Source organism: Myodes glareolus, chromosome X (genome assembly GCF_982192425.1).
Source record: "Myodes glareolus chromosome X, mMyoGla1.1, whole genome shotgun sequence".
Classification (NCBI taxonomy): Eukaryota; Metazoa; Chordata; class Mammalia; order Rodentia; family Cricetidae; genus Myodes; species Myodes glareolus.
Window position 1 is genome coordinate 64,280,695 of NC_142053.1, and position 26,287 is coordinate 64,306,981.

The following is a 26,287-nucleotide window of genomic DNA, read 5'->3' on the forward strand; positions in this document are numbered from 1 at the left end:
ATGTTAATAGTTGCTGGAGAAGAGAAATTTTGTACAGTTTAATAATTGATAGATTGCCCAGGTAACTACTAATAATTTCTTAGTTATATTCTTGTAAGGTAATCCTTATTAAACGTACTGGTTCATAGGAAAAAAGAAATGTATGGATAAAAGAAAGGGTAATGGCAGGAGTGGGAGGGATACTTGAAAGGGTAGTGGAGGGAGTGAATGATAAAAAATCTTTATACACACGCATGAAAATGTCATGTTAAGACATATTGTTATATGTAATTACTATTTTGTATAATTGATAACTATTAATAAAATAAAAATAAAAAGAATTGTTGTACCTAATACAGTATAGTTTAAATTGATCAAATTCATTATTCACCAATAAGTAAGCTATCACTTCACATCTACAACTTTCTTTTATGGAATCCACTTTCAACTTGATGTAACATCAAATATTTTGAAATTACCACTGTTTTATGTGTAAGATCATACCAGAGGAAAATAATGTGAGGAATTAAAACCAAATGAATTTTGTGTAAATTCTGTATCCAATCTTGCTATAAGACCATCAGTTGCAAAGAGATAATTATGCCAAAAATTATCCAGATATTGTGTATTACTTAATGAAAAACTTCTGCAAACTTAAAGAATACTGCAGAAGTTTGAAGAGCAACAGTTATTCAGTGTACCATTTCTGTAATAGAACACATAACAGCATTTCAGTGAACTCACAGACGTTTTCAAAAACACCCTAGAAAACGGGAAAGGCATTGCTGAATTTAATACGAAAGCTTTCATATGTTGTCAAAATTCAGTGTGATATTTACAAGGTTAAGACTATATTTATAACAAATTAGAAAGTAAAATGCTTAGAATTCATTGTCATATATAAAGTATGAACATTTTATATATATTTTCAAAATCAGGAAATATCCTTGCATTGTTTGATGAATGTTAATTATGTTAGCATAAAAATAAAATTTTGAAAGAATCCAAAATGAAATTTTAGTGCAATCTTGAAGATACTTTTTCTTCAAGTAATTCTGTCCATACATGTTCATAATAGACTTCCTTAAAAAAAACCTTTCCTATATATTAGAAATAATGCCCGAATAAATCAAAATACATTTTGAACAATTTTATGAAATTGTTCTTTATATGTAGATGTAAGAATTGCTATTACTCTGAAAGTGGGAAGCCAAGGACAATGGCACTGGGTTTTGATTCTGCTGCATGGACTGGCTTTGTGGGGGCCTGGTTTGTTTGGGTGCTCACCTTCCTAGACTTGGATGGAAGGGGGAGGACCTTGAATTTCCCACGGGGTAGGGAACCCTGACTGCTCTTAGGACTGGATAGGGAGGGAGTGGTGGGGAGGGGGAGGTGAGAGAAAAGGGAGGTGGGAAGGAGGTGGAAATTTTTAATAAGTAAATAAATTTAAAAAATTGATATTACTTTTATAAAATAATCACAAACAAAAACTCTGAATTAGACACTGAAGCTGTTATTTGTGTGATAGACCATACCTACCACTACTGAAAATACAATTCCCTATGTAATTTCTAATTGGATCCACAATAAATGACTATTCTGGTATTGTTTTCATTCTGCTGACTAGATAAAGGAAGATTAATCAAAGCATAATATAGATATTTAAGAGAAATTAGGCACAATAATGATCAATTCAATTTTTATAAACATATCCAAACTTTTAAATATTTACACAGACACAAACATATGTATAAACATTTATAAAATACTATGGATAAATAATGACCTTATTTTCATAAAATCTCAGCTTCACCCAAAAAGTACATTTAATAAAATTTTTCTTCATAACATTTATAGTAGATGCTTTCTGTTACTCATTGTAAGTGTAATTTTTACACCATTTGGAAAACTCCAGAGTATTGGCCTGCTCTGTTAACAGATGGAGTGTTATTGATCTGATAGTTGTAGATTAGAGGGGAGCTTATTTTCACTCATAAGATTTGTTATCATTTTGTTGCTTCTAGTTCAACAATGGATTGAAAAACATGCCTATGCGGGCAAAGTAAGTTCAAGATGAATAGATTTCAATTTTGTACAAATGCCTTGATTTTCACGCATTTTCAGACAACTTACAGGAATCAAAGCCTGCAGCACAATGCTTTTAGATTCTTGATTATAGATACAAGTATGATTTAAACATAAGAAGCTACTTATAAGTGAAGCAAATAGAAAAGCTATCTCTAGTGTTGCATTGAGAGTCAATCAAGGTCTATAATTATGGATTTTTGTTATCATTTGGAATTGAAAGCAATAATTTCTACACTTTGGAGCTATGAAGAATATTGATTTTACATATAATTGAGGTGGTTTCTTACAATCATCCAATGCTGAGTAAATAAATTCTTGCCTCCAAACTAGAAAAAAAGTTTTAGAAACTCACTAATAGATTGAGTATATTATATTTACTCCTTAATTACAATTTGTTGACCCTAATCTTGAATGATCCTTAACCCTTAGTAGTAGAACAAACTAATTGGAAAGCATATTTTAGTTTCAGACAATAGTATAACATCAAGCCTCCTAAGAAAGCCAAACTGCAAAAGCAGAAATTCAAAATAGATTCTGACTGAATTTTTTAATATTTGCAACAATTTCTCTTATTTTTATGTAATTAAATATGTCAATACATATGTTATCATAATTAAGTTTTACTTCCTAAAATTAGAGAAAATTTATAATCAATAAATTATCAAAAGAGTGTAAGGAACAGCAAATAGTTAAACTAGAGAGATTGTCACTTGGAGCTAAATATGTACATACTTGGAGCTGACTCTTTGCAGCTTTTTTCAGATGTCTTATCTGCAGCACCCCAACTTTTATCAAGAAATGTCTCTTATAGTAGGAAGAAAGGACTCCCAAGAGCAGACAAAGAGTCAGACATACTCATTCTTCCAGTGAGTCCAACAAGAATACCCACAACCATAACTTTTATGCAGAAAACCTAACTCAGATATATACAGGGTACATGATTGTGGATTTGGTCTCTATTAATAGTGGTAGTTGACTTTGTAGGCTATTTTCTGGTGGTGTCTACTACGCCTCTGGTTCCTGTGATCTCTCCTTCCTCTCTTCTAAATGGTTCTCTTGGCTTCAATCACAGCAATGTCTAATATTTCCTAAGTTTGTTGCCTGAATAAATTAACCAGTGGTCCAAAAATTTCAGAATTCTTAAAGCCAACTGTATTCTGATTGGATTCTCTTTTCCATTCTTCTGACTGATAATCTTGTTCAGGAAACAAACTTAGTCAATGGTAGATACTGCTTTGCTTTCATTTTTTAGTTATCATGGCCTTTATAACTTTTAATATTTTAAAAATATTATTTCATACATTTTTTTGTTTTTCTTTTTTAGAAAACATGATAAAACTACTCTTTATTTTTACAAGAGAAAGAATCCTCTAGCAGTTTTATCACTTGATTTTATTTAAATGTAACTATTAAAAATATTAGCATCTGAACATCAAACTAAATGGAGAGAAACTCACAGCAATCTTACTGAAATCAGGAATAAGACAAGGTTATCCACTCTCTCCATTTCTATTCAATATAGTTATTGAGGTCCTAGCTCCAACAATAAGACAACAAAAAGGAGATCAAGTAGATACAAATCCAAAAAGAATTCACTCACTCACTATTTGATGAGGATATGATAGTTTACATAAGTGACTCCAAAAATTCTTCCATGGAACTTCTACAACTCATAACCACTTTCAGTCATGTAGCAAGATACAAGATTAACTAAAACATATCAGTAGCCCTCCTTTACACAGATGATAAATGGGATAAGAACAAAATCAGAAAAACATCACCCTCCATAATAGCCACAGAAAGCATAAAATATCTCAGAGTAACTCAAACCAAACAAGGGAAAGACCTATATGACAAGAAATTTAAATGTTTTAAAACATAAATTGAAGAAGACATCAGAAAATGGAAATGTCTCCCACGGTCATGGGTAGGAAGAATTAACATAGTAAAAGTGGCAATCGTAATGAAAACAATCTACAGATTCAATGCAATGCCCATCAAAATCCCAGCAAATTCTTAACACACATTGAAAGAACAGTACCTAATTTTATACGGAAAAGCAAAAAAAAAAAAAAAAAAAAAACAGTATAGCTAAAACAATTCTGCAAAATAAATGAAATTTCTGAGGCATCACAATCCCTGACTTCAAATTCTACTACATAGCTTCAGTACTGAAAACAGCCAGGAATTGGCATAAAAACACACAGGAGGACAAATGGAACCAAATCAAAGACACAGATATTGATCCACACACTTATGAACAAAGTATTTTTGACATAGAAGCAAAAAATATAAAATGGAGAAAAGAAAACATATTTAACAAATGGTGCTGCCATAACTGAATGTCAACATGTAGAACAATGAAAATAGACCCTTATCTATCACCATGTACAAAACTCAAGTTAAAGAGGATCGAAGACCTCAACAGAAAGCCAACTACACTGACTCTCATAGCAGAGAAAGTGGGAAGTACACCTGAATGCATTGGCACAGGAGATCACTTCCTAAATATAACCTCAGTAGCCCAGACACTGAAAGAAACAATTAATAAATGGGACCTCCTGAAACTGAAAAGTTTCTGTAAAGCAAAGAACATGCTCGACAAGACAAAATGACACCCTACTGAATGGGAAAAGATCTTTACCAACCCCACACCAGACAGAGGTCTGATCTCCAAAATATAAAAGAACTCAAGAAATTGGTCATCAAAAGAACACATAACCCAATAAAAAAAAAATGGAATACAGACCGAAACAGAGAACTCTCAACTGAGAAATCTAAAATAGCTGAAAGACACTTAAGGAAATGTTCAACATGCTTAGTCATCAGAGAAATGCAAATCAAAGCAACTCTGAGACTCCATCTTACACCTGTAAGAATGGCCAATATCAAAAACACTGATGACAACTTATGCTGGAGAGGATGTGGGGTTAAATAACCACTCCTGCATTGCTGGTGGGATGGATATCAGTATAGTGATTTCTCAGAAAATTAGGAAACAACCTTTCTCAAGACCCAGAAATACCACTTCTGAGCATATACCCAAAGATGATCAATTGTACCACAAGGACAAGTGCTCAACTATGTTCATAGCAGCATTGTTTTTCATAGCCAGAACCTAGAAACAATCTAAATTTCCCTTGACCAAAGAATGGATAAGGAAAAAGAGGTACATTTTTACAATGGGGTATTACAAAAAAGAAAAAAATAATGACAACTTGAAATTTGCAGGCAAATGGATGGATCTAGAAGACATCATGTGAGTAATGTAACCCAGACTCAGAAAGAAAAATATCATATGTACTTACTCATAAGTGGATTTTAGACATAAGTCAAAGAAAGTCAGCCTACAATTCACAATCCCAGAGAAACGAGAAAACAATGAGTACCCTAAAATAGACATACATGTATCTACATGAGAGGTAGAAAAAACATATGATCTTTTGAGCAAATTGGGAGCTTGAAGAAAATTGGAGAAGGTTGAAAGGAAGGACAGAGGAAGGGAGGGGCACAGAGAAAAATGTAAAGCTCAATTTTAGGAGGAGGGCCCCGCTTGTTCTTCCCAGCCGTTCGGCTAGCTTAGCCCCAAAATAAACACACAGAAACTATATTACTTTAATAATTGCTAGGCCCATTAGCTCTAATTTCTTATTTGCTAACTCTTACATCTTAGTTTAACCCATTCTTGTAATCTGTATATCATCACTAGGTCTTGGCCCATCAGCAAATTCCAGCAGGTCTATCTCAGGTGGTGGATACATGGTGTCTCTGTCTCCTCTTCCTAGCATTCTGTTTAGCTTTCCCCACCTATCTCTGTTACCCTATAGCTCTGCTATAGGCCCAAAGCATTTCCTTTATTAGCCAATGAAAGCTACACATAGACAGAACCTCCTTCACCACTAAAAGAAAATCAATAGAAAAATTTTAAAATCTTTGACTACAGAAAATTTTCAAAACAGATTTTAAAATAAATTCTATGATACATAATTTTCTAAATTATTTATGACTGTTTTTTTCTGAGGTTGACATATTTATATTTCTGAGGATGAAATATTTATAGTCTGATTAACTTATACCTTAATTATCAATGTCTTCACTGATCAAAGGAGAGTATCTTTTGTAGATATTTCTCAAAAACACTCAAGAAGCTTTTATTGAAATAAATAAGGTAAATAGAAATAGACTCACTTTTCCTTTAATATTCACAGATCCTTTAATATTCTGAAGACAAGCATGAGGTCAGTTAAAGATTTCATGTAAGAATAATTCTTCACTATTATATTTGCCAACAATGAGATGAAGGATTAATATTTCTGGAGATGTCCATAAAACCTCAATTTTTCAGTTTGACATGTGTAATATATATTAAATATTGCTTCAAATGATTGCAGCTTATATATTTGTGGTTTCTGCCATGATAATAAAGGAAAATGAAACTCTTAAGTGGTATTCAGGGAAGTGTATCATTCTTTTCCATCATACCATTATGTATCAATAAATATTCATCTTAATAGCTTAATCTTGCTGTAATTAAGTCACAAAGAACAAACTACTAATTTTGGCAATTTTCTTTTATAAAGAGTCTAGAAATATGTAGGCCATCCTTAATATTCTACCAGAAATTTTGTACTTCATAATCAAACTATCATTATTTTATTACCTGGTAGAGAATATAAGCAGTCCACTGTAAATGGCTACCTCTTATTAGAGTAAAATAAAAAGTAAAAATTATGCCAACAGTTCCAAAGCCAAGACATGAAAGTATTGAGTACTTTTGCATGATTCTGAAGAAGGGCACACTTGTAGGCCCTTTAGGTCACTTGAAGTAACGAGAAACTTAAGGTTGTCACACTGCAAGGAATGCCACAATGTTAACAGGTCAGAATCTGTATGAAAATGTAGGTTTACTTTTCACTTTTCAGTTGTTTTAATCATTCATTCTTCTATCTCTGTCAAACAATGTTAAATGCTTCAACTAAATTTTATTTTAAGGTAGAACTTTCCCATTGATTCATTTCTAATTTCCAAAATTATATATGTTGAGAAACATAATACAGTAACTATAGTTATTTTAAATCAGTATATTTTGGAGTTGTTTCTTATATAGAAATTGCTTCACTATTTATTTCTTTGATAAGCATATAGAGCCCTGAAATAAATTATTCTTCAGTAATAGTATGGCATTAAGATCTGTTAGCACACGCCAACCACAGAGGTCAGATATGGGAGCATACTCAATTTGATAGGGAAGTCAAATTACATTAGTTTTGAAGCAAAATGTGAGATTGAAATATGTTGATTTTTCCGCAACATTTGGAGAACATAAACAAGTTTTAGATGGACTGACAGTACAAAGAAACATTGCCTAGTCAAGTGAGGAGTTATTAAATTGTAGCCAGGATTTTGATGACTGTGGAATTTGCAATGAATTTTCAATGGGCACAATTACAACCTGTCTTCTGTTTTTTTCACATAAAGTTGATTATTGTTCTCTCAATGTCTGTGAAGAATTTTGTTGGGATTTTGATGGGGATTATGTTGAAATTAAAGATTGCCTTTGGTAGAATTGCCATCTTTACTATGTTGATCCCACCCATTCAATAGTATGGGAGATCCTTCCATTTCCTGGTGTCCTGTTCAATTTCTATCTTCAGTGCCTTAAAGTTCTGGTCAAATAGAACTTTCACTTCCTTGGTCAGAGTTACCCCAAGATACTTTATGCTACTTGTGGCTATCGTAAAAGGTGAAGTTTCTCTGATTTGCCATTTGCCTTTCTGCTTCTCTATCCTTTGTGTATAGGAGGGCTATTGATTTTTTTGAGTTGATCTTGTAACCTGCCACACTACTGAAGGTATTAATCCCCTCTAGGAGTTCTTTGGTAGAGTTATTCATGTCACTAATGTACACTACCATTATCATATCATCTGCAAATAACGAAAGTTTGACTTCTTCCTTTCCAATTCGAATCCCCTTGATCTCTTTATGTTGTCTTTTTACTATTGCTAAATTTCAAGCACTATGTTGAAGAGATATGGTGAAACTGGACAGCCCGGGATAGCCAAAACAATCCTATACAATAAAGGGATTTCTGGAGGCATTACCATCCCTGACTTCAAACTCTATTACAGAGCTACAGTAATGAAAACAGCTTGATATTGGCATAAAAAGAGAGGTGTCAACCAATGGAATCGAATGGAAGACCCAGATATGAACCCATAAACCTATGAAAACCTGAATTTTGACAAAGGATCTAAAAGTATACAACAGAAGAAAGAAAGCATCTTCGACAAATGGTGCTGGCATAACTGGATGTCAACCTGTAGAAGAATGAAAATAAATCCGTATCTATCAAAAGCACAAAATTCAAGTCCAAATGGAATTAGACCTCAATATTAATCTGACCACACTGAACCTGATGGAAGACAAAGTGGGAAGTAGACTGCATCACTTGGGCATAGGAGACCACTTCCTGCGTATAACCCCAGTAGCACAGACAATAAGGGCAACATTGAATAAATGGGACCTCCTAAAACTGAAAAGCTTCTGTAAAGCAAATGATACTGTCATTAAGACAAAAAGGCATCCTACTGAATGGGAGAAGATCTTCACCAACCCCGCATCAGACAAAGGTCTGAGCTCCAAAATATATAAAGAACTCAAGAAACTAGACTTTTAAATTCTAATTAACCCAATTAAAAACGGAGTACTGAACTGAACAGAGAATTCTCAATAGGAGAAATTCAAAAGGCCAAGAGACATTTAATGTCATGTTCATCTACTTAGCAATCAGGTAAATGCAAATCAAAATAACTTTGAGATACCATGTTACACTTATCAGAATGGCTGAAATCGAAAACACCAATGATAGCCTTTGCTGGAGAAGGTGTGAAGTAAGGGGAACACTCATCCATTGCTGGTGGGAATGCAAACTTGTGAAACAACTTTGGAAATCAGTGTAGTGGTTTCTCAGGAAATTCGGAATCAACCTACCTCAGGATCCAGCAATACCACTCTTGGGAATATACCCAAGAGATGTCCTATCATACTACAAAAGCATTTGTTCAACTATGTTCATAACAACATTATTTGTAATAGTCAGAACCTGGAAACAACCTTGATGCCCCTCAATAGAAGAATGGATAAAGAAAGTGTGGAATATATATGCATTAGAGTACTACTCAGCGGTAAAAAAACAATGACATCTTGAATTTTGCATGCAAATGGATGGAAATAGAAAACCCTATTCTGAGTGAAATAACCCAGACCCCAAAAGATGAATATGGTATGTACTCACAGATTTGTGAACTCTAGCCATAAACCAAGGTCGTTAAGCATATAGTTTACAAGCCCAGAGAAGCCAAATAACAAGGTGAACCCAAAGAAAAACATATATAGATCCTCCTGGAAATTGGAAGGAAACAAGATTACTGAGCAAAAGCTGTGAGCATGGGGGTGGGGGTAGGGGTGGGTGTTAGGTTGGGGGAAGGGGAGGGGGGAGGGATAAGGGGGAAGAGCTTGGGGGAGTGGGAGTTTGGAGATGGAGGAAGGGCAGATATAGGAGCAGGGAAGAAGATACCTACATTAAGGGATCCATTTTAGGGTTGACAAAAGACTTGGCTCTAGAGGGGATCCCAGGTGTCTACGGTTATGTTCCCAGCTAGGTCTTTGGACAGCAGAGGTAAGGGTGCCTGAACTGTCCTTGCCCCACTATCACACTGATGATTATCTCAAATATCACCATAGAATCTTGGTCCGGCAAAGGATGGAGATAGAGACAGAGACCCTCATCAGAGCAACGGACTGAGCTCCCAAGGTCCAGGTGAAAGGCAGGAGGGAGAAGAGGAGCAAGGAAGTCAGGACTGCAAGGGGTTGATCCATCAACTGAGGCAGTGGGCCTAATGGGAGCTTACCAAATCCAGCTGGACCAGGTCTGAATGAGCATGTAACCAAACCGGACTCTCTGACTGTGCCTACAATGGAGGCTGACTGAGAAGCCATTGATAAAGGCACTGGGACTTGTTTTTATGGCATGTTCTGGCTTTTTGGGACCCTAGTCTATATGGATACACAGCTCCCTAGACCTGGATGTAGGGGGGAGGGCCTTGGACTTCCCACAGGGCAGGGTTCTCTGCCCTCTCTCAAGCAGGGTGAGAGAGGGAGTAGGGGGTGTGAGAAAGCGAGAGGAGATTGGGAGGAGGCAAGGAAGTGTAAATATTTGAATGGAAAAATAAAAATAAAAAAATAGAAAATGAAAATATAAAGCACAGAAAAGAAACTGGAACACTTTTAAAAAGTTACAATTTTATGTTTTCTCTCAGTTAAATTAAACCATCATTTTAAACAAAACTTGCTACTTAAATTTGAATGAATGATGTTTTTGTTGTGTTCATTAGAACACTATTTTATTAATGTTATAGTAATTTTTTTTAGACAGTGACTTTCTAATATTTAATTTTGAACTGCTTTGAGATGTGTGGCTTAGAATTCACAAAGCTCTGAATTTAATCTTTAGTACCACCAATGTTTTATTGTCAGTTAAAGTTTACTGCTTTTCAAACTATGTGAAAAATTATGAGATCTTTGTTATTTAGTTCCTTTATGTTTTCATTGCTTATGATTTGAGAGTATGAGATGAATAAGAAAAATCACTTATTCCTAGAACTCTTTATGATAAATGTCACTAGGTTTTTAAGTCGGTGGTACAAAATGATGTCAGATGTTTGCACTTTTCTCTTTTTCCACTGGATTATCATTTGTTTTAAATATTGCAGTATGTTAATGACAGCACTCAAGGTGTCAGTGATAAATGTTATTATGTACTATATTGTTATCTTTTCTATATTGGAATCTTAACTGTACCATAAATTTTATATAAACATTGCTCAGGAAATTCTGTGTTACCTAAAAACTTTTAAGGAAAAATGGCAGAATGATGCTAAGATATTTCAATAACTCTTCAGAGTCTTCTCTGAAAAGAAGAAACTTCGAAGCTTTAAATGAAGGAAAATTTATCTGCTCTATGAAGTCAGATTTTTGAACCATTGAAACCAAAGACAAGGGCTACCAAGTAGATTAATGAGTACAGTGAAAAACACCAAATTATTTATCTTCCAGTAACAGGTTTTCAGGTTTATATGAAAGATTTCATACTCTGTAGTAGCCTTATGTAAGTGCTGAGCACTCTAGCAATGGCAAAGCAGAGAGTGATTTTAGTGAAGCTTATCAAAATCTTTAACTGTCCTAAAAATATCACAAATCTACTGATTAAGGAAAATTTAGAAGGAGTATAGTTATGTCTCCCTCTAAAAGTCAGGAGATTTGGTCTTTATGCTAATCCTAATTAACCCATCAACTTCAAACCAAAACAAGATGATCACTGTTTGAAAGATAACTTAGACATACAGAATGTGAAATGAGATTTTGTCATCATCCAATTGGTCTCAGAATTGAATTTTATGTTTGACTTACTTGTTTTATTTTAGACTCCTGATAAATGATGCTGTTAAAGCTCAAAATGATTTATATTATAAAATAATCTTGTTTAACTTATATTCTTGAAGTAGAAATCATTGAATACCTTAATGAAATAAATATACAACTATTAAAATTCTGAATACCTGTGAACAAAAATTACAATAGATGGAGTGACTTTGATTCTTAGCTTCCTTTCTTATATGCACAGTTTCCAAAATTACACTATTTTGATTTTACATGTATGATTGTTTTGCAGTGTTATATGTCCTTATACCATAAGTATGTCTGGTGCCTATAAAATGCCAGATAAGAGCATCAGATCTCCTGGAACTGCAATTTTAGTCAGTTGTGAGAAATCTGACAATAAAATTTGAGTCCTCTGCAAGAGAGTTAGTTCTATTAAATATTGGGCCATTCATCAATTACACTATTTTTTAAAGAGTATTTTCCTGTCTTTTATTCATTTTCTAAATTTTGAAATTGTTGTGACTTAGGGCATATCGTGTCTTTGAATGATTCTTCTTTTCCTTATTACTTTTTGACCTCTAACTGGTCAGCAAAACTGAGGTAAAGAGACAATTTCAGAATTCTTTGCCCTCAATGTTGATGTTATATAACAACATTCCTATAATTATAGAGCTAATAGAAGACTTCCATAAGTTTTCTGTAATCTGATACTGAACCAATCTATTCCTGAACTTTTATTCTTTTAAATTATATTTAATAAAGCTTCCAGTATCTTTGAAAACAATTCCCATTACTGACCGCAAATCAATGCAAGAGACATTATACACTTTATGCAAAAGTGTACTTCAGTTTTTTTATATCATGTGCTGCCTATTTAAATTCTACTTTGACAGAAACTTCAAACTTGTCTATAGAATCACATAGTGAACAAAACAGTTTCCTACTGACAATCATATTTCTAGCAGTGCACTTATATGAGTTTTAAATTTGCTAACTTTTTTTGGCAACTGTTAAAAATGTCAATGTTACCCTCAGTTAAAAAACATGTAATTTTATGGGTTAGGGCAAATTTTGAATAAACAGATAAAATAAGCCAATTTGGAAATGCGATCAGGCAATCATAACATAAGGAAATATTTTAATTCTGATGGCATTTTAATAAAATGTTTGTATTCAAACAGAATTCTATCCATGAAAATTATAGTGCAAGTATACTGCTCTAATATTCCCCCTTAGAATTACAAGCCTTGTCATACAAAAACAATAAATTCAAATATCAAAGAAGCAAAGAAATTCAAAACTGTAATTAATTTTCTTACAGTTTTAGAGTTATTATAGTTTGTTACTAACGTTGTAACATGAAGGGCCGGCTTGTTGGGGTTTTTGTCCCACCCAGTACTCCACAGTTGGCAAGCCCAAAGAAAAATCACACACAGGACTCCATAAGGTTATAAACTGATTGGCCCATTAGGTCAGGTTTTTTGTTAACTCTTATAACATATATTACCCCATTATCCTTATCTATGTTAGCCATATGGGCTCAGTACCTTTCTCAGTGTGACAGCTTACATGTTGCCTCTTTGGTGGTCTGTGCAGGAATGGAGGGAGCTTCCTGTTTTCCCAGAATACTCCCAGTCTCTTTGCTCCAACCCTACTTCCTGTCTGGCTTTCCCACCTATACTGCCTGCCTGGCCAATCAGCGTTTTATTAAAATATGATTGACAGAATACAGACAATTCTCACACATCAAATGTTATCATTTCTACTTTTACTATAAGTAGTATTCATTTAATAGCAATTGCTATAGGACAAAGTATTACATGAATATTACTAAAATTCCTCTCAAAACCAACCTGAGGAAATGGTTGCTATTATTTTTCTAATTTCCTGCTGAGCAAATAAATTTTAGAGACTATATGCAATTTGTTTATAAATTATCTCTCTAAGATTAAACTCTGGTATTTATGATGGCAAATCTGTAAGTATATCTACTATAGAAATCTGCTTCTCATGCTGTCATACTGGTCGAAGAGCAGGAGAATGTATCTAGATTTTGTCTAGTGTATAGCTCTTTTCGCAAAATACTCTAGAGAAAGTTATTACTTGATTTTTTAGGCAGTCAATATTTCCTGCTGAGAAATAAATACAATATTCTATGGAAACACTGGAAATTATTCTCAATAATGATCTTCAATTTTTTGATTTGGTCTAGATTTTCAAAATTTCCCGTGTGAGTGGAAGTGTTGCTCAGGGACAGAGCACATGTTTACTGTATATTATGTTCTTAGAGTTCTCAGGACAAAGACAATGAGAGAGAGACACAGAGAGAGAGACAGAATTAAGTTATAAGTTAAGGAAATGTACAGTTATCCACATTTGTCTGAACCGTATTTGTACTGTCAAACATGAACGCTTAAAACATTGTTTTTCAGACAATTTTCTGTTTTTTTCCTGTTTGGTTGTAATTGTTTTTGTTAGTATATATTTAGCTGTTATTGAAAAATGGTCATTTTATTTTCAGTTTTGAAACTGAAAACCTATAATGAATTTTTCTATTTATATGGGTATGGAGAATAAAGACCTATGAAAGATAAAGAACCTTGATATTTAAAAATTCAGACAGGAAGTTACCTATTATAGCAAAACCAGAGAGAGAAGGTACTAAAACCTAACTATATAGATTCATTAGAATGTTAAATATAAAATATTTACATTCCTCAAAATTATTTGTAGTGAGTTGTAAATTAAGTAAACTGTCAATGTACAGTCAAGAACAGAAAAATAATCATTGACATCCATATTTTCATTATTTTAGAGCTATATCATTCATAACGAAAGCTAAAACTCCCAGGGGCATATAATTAAATTTCAAAATAAGGTAATTATTGAGCACATTTATCACAGGCAATGCATTTTCTATAAACTTTTAATAATTGGAAAATTATTTTAACATTAAAAATATAAACACAAAAAATCTTAAAACTCATTTTAGAAAAACAAGCTTTAGTTAGCTGTTTAAGTAATTAAATTTGGCTTTTACTTATTTATTTCAAGTAGTCACTTGAATTTCTCTGTGTCTTGAATGATTTTTTAAGTAAGATTACAAACAATGATCCATTCAAAGTATCCACTGACACAAAGTAATAGACCTAGATGTATACTTATTCTATATTGTTTCTTTAAAATAAGACACTGTTGGAATAAAGAAAAAGTTTTCTGAGATATATACTGATGAATGATCTTTAATTCAAAATTTATTCAAAACTAAATGGTTTAGAATTAATGTAATTAATGAATATTAATATTACTTTAGTTCAAGGAGAAATAATTATATTGGGTGGGTTTGTGTGTGTGTGGGAGAGAGAGAGACAGAGAGAGAGACAGAAACAGAGACAGAGAGACAGACAGAGAGACACAGAGAGAGACAGAGACAGAGACAGACTCTCTGAGAAGACACATACGTATGGATATGTATTCGGAGAAAGAGACCAAGAAAGGGATAGAAATTTTCTGCCTCAATTAACATTTCCAAATACCTATCTCTATAATTCCCACAAGGGCAAATTAAGGCTCCAATTTTTATTTGATGAAAGTTTTGTTAACAGACCATTAGTCTCCCTGAAATGCCTAAGCATAACTATGTGTAGTACTTCACTTTCTCAATGAAAAAAAATTCTCTAATTCCATTAGATAAAAATTAAAGCTCCTACATTTTTTGTCTTTTATATATTAAAGAATTTCTTTCACCTACATGTATTTCATTTGATTTATTCCACCTTCCTAACCTGTATCACAAACCTGTACACTATTCTAAGTTAATTCTAGTCAATCTCAGAATAAAATATATTCTCTTATATTTTTGCTATCACATTTTAATGATTTTCCCAGATTCATCTCTACAGTATTATTTCCCTAGCATTTGGTAAACTATGAGGATGATATTAAGTACATTATTCTGTTGCCAATAAAAGGTGTGTCCTCCTCCAGAATTAAACTGGTTTTCTTTTTTATTTTATTTTCTTTTTTTATTTTTTTAATTAAAAATTTCTACCTCCTCCCCTCCTCCCACTCCCTCCCCTCCCCTCCCCCCACTACTCCTCCCCCTAATTCTCCAGGCCAAAGAGCAGTCAGGGTTCCCTACCCTATGGGAAGCCCAAGGTCCTCCCCATTCCCCCCAGGTCCAGGAAGTTGAGCATCCAAACAGACAAGGCTCCCACAAAGCTCGTCCATGCAGTCGAATCAAAGCCCAGCACCATTGTCCTTGGCTTCTCAGTCAGCCTCCACCATCAGCCACATTCAGAGAGTCTGGTTTGATCACAGGGTCCATCAGTCCCATTCAAACTGGCCTTGGTGATCTCCCAGTCCCACCCTCTCAGTGGGTGAACACACCACTCGCAGTCCTGACTTCCTTGCTCATGTTTTCCCTCCTTGGTCCTCATTAGGACCTTGAGAGTTCAGTCCAGTGTTCCAATGTGGGTCTCTGTCTCTATCTCCATCCATCACCAGATGAAGGTTCTATGGTAATATGCAAGATATTCATCAGTGTGACTATAGGAGAAGGCCAGTTCTGGCACCCTTTCCTAAGCTGCTCAAAGAACAAGCTGGGGACATCTCCTTGGACACCTGGGATCCCCTCTAGAGTCAAGTCTCTTGTGTGGCACATATATACTTTAGAGTTCTACTCAGCGGTAAAAAACAAAGACATCTTGAATTTTGCATGCAAATGGATGGAAATAGAAAACACTTTACTGAGTGATTTAATCCAGACCCAAAAATAGTAATATGGTATGTACTCACTCATAAGTGGATTCTAGCCATAAATAAAGGACATTGAGCCTATAATTCGTGATCCTAGAGAAGCTAAATAAGCAGGTGAACCTAAAGAAAAATGTATAGTTATCCTCCTGAATAATGGAAGTTGACAAAATTGCCAGGCAGGGGTTGGGAGCTGGGGGTGAGGTGGGGATAAGGAGAGATGGGGGGAGAGAAGGGAGAAGGGGAGGATAGGAAGAACTTGAGGGAATGGGATGGTTGGGATGGTTGGGATGGAAGGAGGGGTGGATGTGGGAGCAGGGAAGTATAAACTTGTTTTCTAAAGAAAATACTGAAACCAACTTATTTTTAATTTACAAGATGCATCACAGTTAACAGCTATAAAATTATGTGCATTTAAGAGGTTCAATGTGTCTTTTGATGTTGGTAGAGAAGTAATAATTTGTTATACTTTTGAAGCAAAATGTGTTTTATCCTCATTTGAAAAATCCATCAAATTTGAAATATAAAATATATTCTTTTTTCCTTGAATTTTTATTAATTGAAAACATCTCTAAAATCTTCATTCAATTTTGACTAAGGACATATATACTCATGTGAAGAGCAATAGTGAAAAATTAAAATATTGTATTATTTATTTTAACGATGTTATGGCTCATGTTCAATTATCAGAAGAAGTCAAAATATTCAAATGACTCTGGTTAAAATACAAATTACATAGGCAGCATTATTAACAAAGCAAGAAATCTTCAAAAATGGGTATTTAAATAAGAGTGGCTAAAATATCTAAGCTAACTCCATACTCATTAAACTTTAACAGAAAGATGCCAATTCTAAATTACACTTTATTCTATTATAGGCCTGTCTTCAGTAAATGGCTTATGTTACATAATATTTTAGTGAGGCATGGGATTTGTGGCTAAGATCACTGTGCACTCATGTGAATCCATAAAAGTTCAAATATTTGAAAGATGTTTAGTGATTCAACAGACTCAGGGCTCCCTGGGAGGTGCACATATTTATTGCATTTTTCTGTGTCATTCAATCCCTAAGGATATGGATGGAGATTTTCAAAATTCATGCTTGTTCTTGAAACTAAAAAAAAAAGAAATGGAAACTAAAATCATAACATATTATGAAGCATTCAAGTTGAAGCATACTGAAATCCAGATCTGTAGAGGGTTTTATGGAAATATTAATTTACCACAGTCTTCAAACATTGCAATTTTAAAACTTCATTGAGAGGTAAACAGTCTTATTATGTACCATTTACATAAAGAACAATTATGAATAACCTTGGAATTTTAGATATTGCTCAAAATTTGTATAAATGATGCATAGTTCTATGATATATTTAATAAGTATGCAATGAAAACTATTGATTTGTATGAATTAACTCAATTTATAGAAAATAACAAAATAATAATTAAAGAATAATACAGGGCATATGGCCAAATACAAGAATTTTGAAGGTTAAGTGGTGTACTTTCTTTAATATTTAATATATAGCAATGGGAAGTGTGGTATTTTGAATATGCATGAACTCCATAACCTTATATATTTAAATGCTTAATCATCAGAGAGCAGCACTTGAAAACGAATAGATAGTTGGGCCTTGTTGGAGTAGATGTAGTATCTCACACTTATAATTCCAGAACATAAGAGGTTTAAATAGGACAATGACTGTGAGTTAGAGACAAAAACTGTGATGGACTCTGCCTCAAAAAATCTATAAATATTTATATTTATATATTCATATAATATTCAATAAATGCACAATATTTACTATTTTGATCACAGTAAATCTATAGCTCAATAAGAGACAATGAAAGATCTTTGGAGATTTCTGATTGATAATCATCAGTTTAATTTTCTAACTTGAAAATCCTGTGGAGACAATTTAAAAATAACAGAGGAATAAAACAGTATGGTCACTACTTAAGTTTTAATACTAGCGTTTTCTTCAAACACTATTTCTCAGAGAATTGACATTATAATGGGACTTAAGATATGTCATAGTTTCAATATGAAAGAAATCTCTACTTAATCATTTAAAACTCACTTTATATAGTAGTAAATAGATGATGAAACTTCTGAAGATAATTAATTGCTGCTTTTCTTTTGAGTCATAATTACAAAAGACAAGTGTCAAAGATTTTTTTTAAGATCAGTGAAATTAAAAGTACATAATTAATGTTAGCTGTCTTCTCATGGAGGGGAAATCTGCATCTTTTAAAATCACGTATACTATGTAAAATAGTCTTAAAATGAAAATAAGATTTTGTTGGAGGGTCATTTTTAAAAAATCTGGAACTCCGAAAAATATTTAAACATGTGGATGCAGGTGGCACACTGACACAAACATATTCACATTTTAAATATACAATGAGACCTGTACATAAGACATAGAATTGCTAAGAAGAGTCAGTATGAATATTTTATAGATTATGTACACATTCACATCTCATTCTATTTATGTTAGTATTTCTCTAACGAACTGCATAACAGATCATCATAGATGGTGGTATTAAAAATTCACTCCTTCAGTTATGAAATGAAATGTTTGCTATATACTCTTCCTTCATACTCTTTAGGTATTTTTTTCCCTAAAATGTTCTTTTTCCTCAGTTCCCCCAGAAAGCTTAGCTTTCTGACTTTAATTTTCCAAAAATGTCTTTGCCATGGTAGTCATTCAATCCTATTCCTTTGTAACTCTAAGCCCCAAAATTATTCCTTCTGCAAGTTGCCTTGGACATGGTATCTGATCACTAGAATATAAAAGTAACTAAGATACAAATTTACATGTAAACCAAAACCAAGCACTCATAGCTGAGATCATATACATTTAGACAACTTTATTCAGACTGAGAAGGTTATATTTATGATTTTAGAAATTATATATATATGTATGTATAAGATACTGATCAAAATTCTTAATTTATTAGAGTTTACTTTTTTCTCTTGATATTTAAAGAAAAAACTTGCTGAACAACAACAACAAAAATCATGCAACAAGTGTTTATTTCCATAATAATATTGTATTATATTTTTAGTCATAAATATTTGTATCATATACTATGCCTATAGGGACATCATGTTTCAATTGGCCTAACTTTGTTAGCATTGCCAATTTTTACTTTTTAACATTTTTATTATGCATTATTTAACTATGATACTATGTTACATAATGGCCTTATGTTATATATTGATCAGATAAACAAGGAGTTATTAGGGGACATGAGGTGTATATGTAATCACATTTTATGTTGAGTAGTGACTCTCAGATGCATCAACAAATACATTATAATGTTTATTTTATACAAAATGATTATCAATTTAGTGCTACCAATTTTATTAATTTAATTGTATCCTAAATAAAATTGTGGTCATAGATTCAGTATAAAAATGTTAAGGTTTCAACATATTTTCCAGTTTATTTACAAAGAAAATATTTCAGGCAACATGTAATTCACTTATTTGTCAATTTGCTCATAGTGTGTAACTCTATTAACTTTTGTGCCTTGAACTTTTCATTTTGAATGTAAATATACCATATTTCCATGCACATCTCCTGAAGAGAGGGAGAACAAAGCAATAAAATATTTCTACATTCTTACAACAAATGTATAAATATATAACTGCTCAAGAGCAGCCCACACAGCATGGGGCCAGCGACACTGCTTAGGCTGTGAAATGCTTTGCTGAAGACTGCATAGTTAGGGGCAAGTTTGGAAGACGTGGTGGCACAGGTGAAGAGGTGGTGCGAACTGGTGGCAGCTAGTGGTTCTCAAGAGTCTGCCTCATCTTTAACTTCAGTAATTCTGTCGATGGACTTAAGGATTTCAGCAACAAAGTTCAGTGTCTCTGCTCCAGATACCAGATGCTTTATGGATGCATGTGTGCTACATCCACGGCTGTCACGCCAGTGTAGCAGAAATGCTGACTGGACGGACTGATGCCATAGGATTGGGGCTCGCACTTCACAGAGTTATGTCCCTGGCTGTCCCTTGGCAATCGGCTGTGGTTATGATGCCACCTGAAGTTGCTACCTGCACTGACTCGACCTCGCTGTCCTTGGCGCCGATATGGCTGTCTTTTCCTTGTCTTTCTGTTCTTTGTGATTCTTGCATATTGCCAACAGATCAGACTATTCCAGGCAGTTGCAGATACAAACAAGACTGCTGAGGACATTTTGAGCTCTGCCCCACCATTCATTAAAGCCTTTAAAGAAGTAGCGAGTTCTGGGAATTGGGGGTCATCGTTAGGATAATTCCTTGATGATGTGGAGCAAAAGGAATTGCTCTTATCAGGAGAAGCCTTCTGTAGGAAAACAGTTGCAGCAGCCCCCACTAGACATTTGCCTGGGGGATACATGCAGTTTCAAACAGGAGGCCTATGAAGCCTTCCTTATGGCCAGAAAAAACCTAGGCTGATAACAACATCTGAGCCTGAGAGTTGGGGAGGGAGGAGAGTTGAGATTAATGGTATGAGACGAGTTTCAGAGAAGTTTGAGATCATGAAACTTCCTAGTAGAAAGTTTTTCCAGGAAGATAATGCCCTTCCCCTCTCACACCCAAGATATTCTGGGCACAAGGTCACTTAGCCCAGCCAGCCACCTGGTACAGACTGAGCAAAAGTCCTTGTACCTAAGTCAAAACATTTTAAAAGATTCTCTTTGTAAACTGTTTTATGCTGTTCTTTTTTCTTTTTTTATGATCTGATGATGTATGTCTTTGTCAAGTTTTTTGGTTATAAAAGAATATAAATCTTACGCTGAAAAAAGTAAAGTTACAGCAGCATATTCAACCACATTGAATCTGTCTGTCTGTCATTTCCTCGCCAATTCCTAAATTCTTCTGAGCCTTTGTCCTGATTCTCCCACGGTCTGAGGGCTCCCCTGAGCCGGTCCGTGGCACATGTGCACTGTTCATGACAACATGGAGGTTCTGCAAGGCCACATCGGTGTTATGCTTCACCACTGTAAGGCTGGCACCCTGGCCTGACAGCAAGGCTCCATTCTGTAGCTTGAAGTTGGAGAACTGTGTCTGGAGCAAACTTAATTCCTGTTTCAGCTTCAAGACATGATTTTTTACTTTTACAGCTCATTTGGTCATCAGTTCGAGGTTCTGTTCGACTTGCTGAACCACTGACTCCAAGTCATGGAAGTCACTCTCCTCCTTGATCATCTTCGCTTTCAACTTTCATTCAAGCTTCCTCATCATTTATGTTTGAGTTTCAGAGAAGCTCTGAACCTCACTTAGCTTTCTTCTGAGCTTAGAATTTTCATCTTTCAGCGCTTCATAGCTTATCTGCAGTGCCCTCAGGTATCTGTCTCACAGGGACTCTCCGAGAGCTGTAAAGTCTGCATTAGGACTCCCAGCTGGAGATGCTGGAGAGATCCTTGAATTGATGTCACTCAGTGTCCATGGGCACAAAGACTCAGGTCCTGCCAGCTCTGATGCATTGGAAAAAAAAGGACAGGTAGGTGCCACAGGGTGATGAATTCTCTGTGGCCCTAGAGCAATGAGTCTGCTCCACAGCAGACGGCAAGTAGGCTCCATTCCACCCATCTTCTTCCTCATCCTCCTCTAGGTTGCTGGCTCTTGTTGGGTCTTGAAAAAATGGCTGCTGATATTCCAGGCCGTACCCCATGGGCTGGGAGGCAGGGGAGTTGCGATCTAGTCCCCATGGGTGCCTCAAGGCTTCCTTCTGGTAAACTCGACTGTTATTCGTGTCTTCTTTTGACAGGCTGAGGTTCTTGGTTTTCAGAAACTCTTTAAAGGAAAACAGATTGGCTTCTTCAAGGTCTTCAAGTTTGTCACCGTCAGGAACCTGACATCGCCGCTCGCTAAACTGGGTGTGACCTCATGGCCCACTATGCTGCTGCCAGCTTCCATAAGCTTTTTTGATAAAGTCTGGGTACTGCATTATTTTAGGCATTTATATTTTATATATGCATGAGTATGTGTGTGTGGATTTTGTGTATGTTAATTTATTTTATAATAAGCCTCTACTTTATTGCAATTTTAGCTACTGGAAAGAAGCACACAGAAAACCACAGCTTTGATCATTGGTAATGTTTTAAGGACCTTGATAGATCTAACTGATATATGGAGGACCTTAAAGAATCTATTTTAATTTTTCTACTCAGGTCAACATTTTATGAACAGCAAATACTATTCCTTCCTCCAAAACATTTAGCCATGAGATATAATGTGTATGTTATAAGGAACCATATAGTAATCATTAATGGGAATTCACATTTTAAATTGAATAATGCCTTACAATGGTTTGCTAATTATTTCAGCAGATACTGTATAGTAAAACATTGGCTCTAATTACAGTATTGGACAGTTTAACACATCAAGTATTACATTCCCCTACATTTAGCCAGCATTATCTCACCCCTATTTTTCAAAGGATAAATTTAAATGCCCCCACACTGATGCACAAATATACTGCATGATAATTTCCTTGACAAAAGGCACTCTGTCTTCCTTAATAGTTCTATTATGATCTTCAGTGACTAACTGTTATTGATTCATGAAACAAATATGACTTGTTTTCGGTTTTATTAGTCAGAATGTCTCTTGTTTATTACTCTCAGTTCAAATCATTTTTGTATTTCATTAAGATCAACAAATTGAAAGGACTGAATTATTCATGTTGGTCTCTCAAGTTCTCTTGGCTCTACCCCTTACTTATTTAAACACCAATAAATAATAAAGTAGCATTTTTCTTTATCCAGCATTGCAAATCGTTGAAAGGTGTGGGGGAGGCAGAGAGAGCAGAATAGAATAATGCAGGATATCAATGGAAGTTTATACAGCAAGAGTTAAGTAAATAAAGTCTTTAAATATTTTCCTTTTTCCTTTCTTATTGTTCATTTCTGGAAGATACTGTTCTATTATGTGACACTTACAGATAACAATAAGTTTTATACAAAACTTTATGAGATTTCCAGTATTATTTCAACCAACAGTGATCCACAAGTAATCTGGTTTAGCAGACTTTACGTAAACATATTGAGATTAAGCATGTATGAGGTCCTTTATTTCATCTCCAGCAACACAAAATTAGCTAGAAATTTAAATTACTTCTCTGAGATAATTGCTTCAGGAGAAATAAAGTAGAGTTAATTCAAAGAAAAATGTTTAAGTAAGCCATTATAGTACCATGCACATCAGGCACAGTCAGTTCTAATTCATAACTGTGCTGCTATTTTCATAAAACATTATCTGAGTATTATTTTTAAAATGAATTTGATTTTCTCTAAAGAATATGTGAAAAATTCACCCAATGACTGAGCAAGATCAACTTTTTTTGTCAGTTCTAAAATATAAATAGTTATTTGTTAGTAATATAGAAGAAAACACTTTTAATACAATATTTGTTTTATATTGCTGATATTATTCACATATAATTTTCACACACATATGTACAAACTTGCCCACATTTTTTTAGACTTTCTAGAGCTACCTTACAACAATGGAAGGTGAGTTCATCGATTTTCTATCAGTAGAACAAATACATGGAATACTTAATGTATAAATAGGAGGTATTTGATTGGGATCCAACTTTTGAAGAGTTCTAGCACATAATCAGTCTCTGCTATTGCTCTTGGACCAGCATTGGTGCAACAGAGTATACAAGTGGTATGTGAGAGTACTAAAACACTTACTACAATGCCTGGATGAGCAAAAGAAAATAAGGAAGATATCAGATTCACACTATGGCCTCTGAAGCATGGGACTAATTAATGGGTTAAATATACCTGACTATTTGTTCTACTTCTTAAAGTTTCTAACACCTCCAGAGTTTGTGTAAGTGATTGTGTATGTGGAAAAATTAAGATATTTTCCACCTTTTTCTTTGCAGTATGACTATAAAACAGCATGACCTTTTCTTTTTATAGTGCTTTGCTGGCTGTACATTATAGCACAATAAATGAAAAGAAAGAATAAATAGTTATTAGCAGTTGTTGATAGAATTGTGCTTATTGCTATTGGCCTCTAATTCTGTCAATAACAAATCACAATCAACCAAAACTCATTTTACTAATGGAGAAAATATTGATAGCAACAGTGATTCCTTTGCATAATTAATATATATAAAATCCATATAAAATATATTAGTAATTTCATAAAAATTTAAATCATATTTGCTATGAATGTGGTAAGGTTAATAATGCATACTTCTCAGTTTTTAAGTGTATACATTTAAGAAAAGGTCATCAAATATGCTATATTAAGGAAATTTTGTGACCATTAGCTCTATTCTTTATTGTTGCTGTATAAATAAATCACTTTTGCCATAAAAAATGTACTTCCAAACTTAGTATCAGTTTTAAACAATGGCAAAAGAAATAAGACAAATAATACATATTTTTATTTTTTGAGGCAAGTTTTCCCTATGCAATCTATGCTTGTTTGAGTATGCTTTTTAACCAAGGTTTGGAACAAATTCATGACTCTTCTGACTTTCTCACAACTTACATTTTCTAGGAATATGTAATCATACTAGGGTCATGGTTATGTCTTTAAGTAACTGAATTTGTTTTGTATATTTTTACACTTTGTTATTGATTTTATTGAGCTATATGTTTTTCTCTGATCACCTTTCTTTCTTTCCCCTCTTTAATTTAATTTAATTTAATTAATACAATTTCTGTGTGGTTATTTCAGGGCTAAACTAGCTGGGCGTCCAGGATGAATAAGCAGGCCCTTTTCTTGCAGCAGAAAAACTTACAGTATTACATTCATCATCCTATACAATGGAAAATGTTGAAGGTCGGTATTTGAGCTCTTTGATTCAATATGCATTTTGTTTCCAGGAAAATAAAGAGGAAAATCAGTCATTTGATAATGAGATACAACTTAAGATGTGTTGTGCACTTCAAGGAGATAGAAATGAATCTTAAATCCATGTTTAAAGTGTATTTGGATAACAAGAGTTCTCACTTATAAATAATAAAACAAGCTGTTAAGGAGTATCTAATGAATACCACAGTTTGAAATGAATCAAAATAATGGGGAAAGGTATGCAATTTGAACAAAATTTAAATGCACTATTGTATATGATTCACATAGCTAAAAAGTAAACGAAAATATTGATGATTTAATACAGAGTACAAACAAGCAAACATTTGATAATTTATGGAAGCCCATACCACCGAATTATTAAGTCTGACAGAAATATCAGTAAGTGCAGTCTAGATTTACCTAAGAGGAACAATCTATAGTTGTTTAGTTACAATGAATTTAAATAATGATAACAAATTGAAAGTAGGATCTTAAATATATTTCTTTTACTTTACCATGGCTCTCCTTGAGGTCAACAAGTCTAGTGCAATCTTTCAGATACTTCCAACAGTGGATATTTAGTCAGACACACAGAAAACATACTATATAAGTTTATTAAATATCTTAGAGCAAACTGTAATTAAATATTTACTAGGTTCCAAGTGGTTTGTAAGACTAGAGAAATTATTAATCCATCTTGAATTATTAATTCTCTGTATTACAACATTAGATTTAAACTTAGGTTTTCTTTCTTTTATGAATCAAAGTATAAAAATCAAGACTAGAAATTTTTCTAAAAATTAAATATATAATGCATAAATGTGAATTGTTACCTTCATAGTGACCCTCAAGAGGTAGATTTGAGAATTAGCTAATATATTTATAATCCTCTAATAAAATGACACCAATTATTACTAATTGCTAGAGGCATCACAATGAGTTTTCTGTGATTCATTTATAACGTAAAAAATTATTTGTAATTAGCATTCAAATTAAGTTATTTCCCTATAGCATATCCAAGTTTACTTATCTTTGGTTGATTATACCCCTAAATCATTTCTTATCTTTCTAACCTCCTCCATACCCTTCAACCCCCAGTAACTTCATTTCAACTTACATATTGAATGTTCTATTACCCTTCCAATCTACTTAATTAAAGCCTCCTTGTTCCCTTCCATTAACCCATCTCTAGATTTCTGTCCCCT

General features: G+C 33.8%; 1 protein-coding gene and 1 pseudogene across 2 annotated transcripts in view; both read right to left on the reverse strand.

Annotated features, from left to right (window-relative positions):
- Positions 1-26,287, reverse strand: part of Pcdh11x (protocadherin 11 X-linked) — a 727,015-nt gene that overhangs the window by 316,172 nt on the left and 384,556 nt on the right. The gene's annotated exons all lie outside the window — the stretch shown is intronic.
- LOC125389205 (endosome-associated-trafficking regulator 1-like) lies at positions 19,983-25,921 on the reverse strand (annotated as a pseudogene).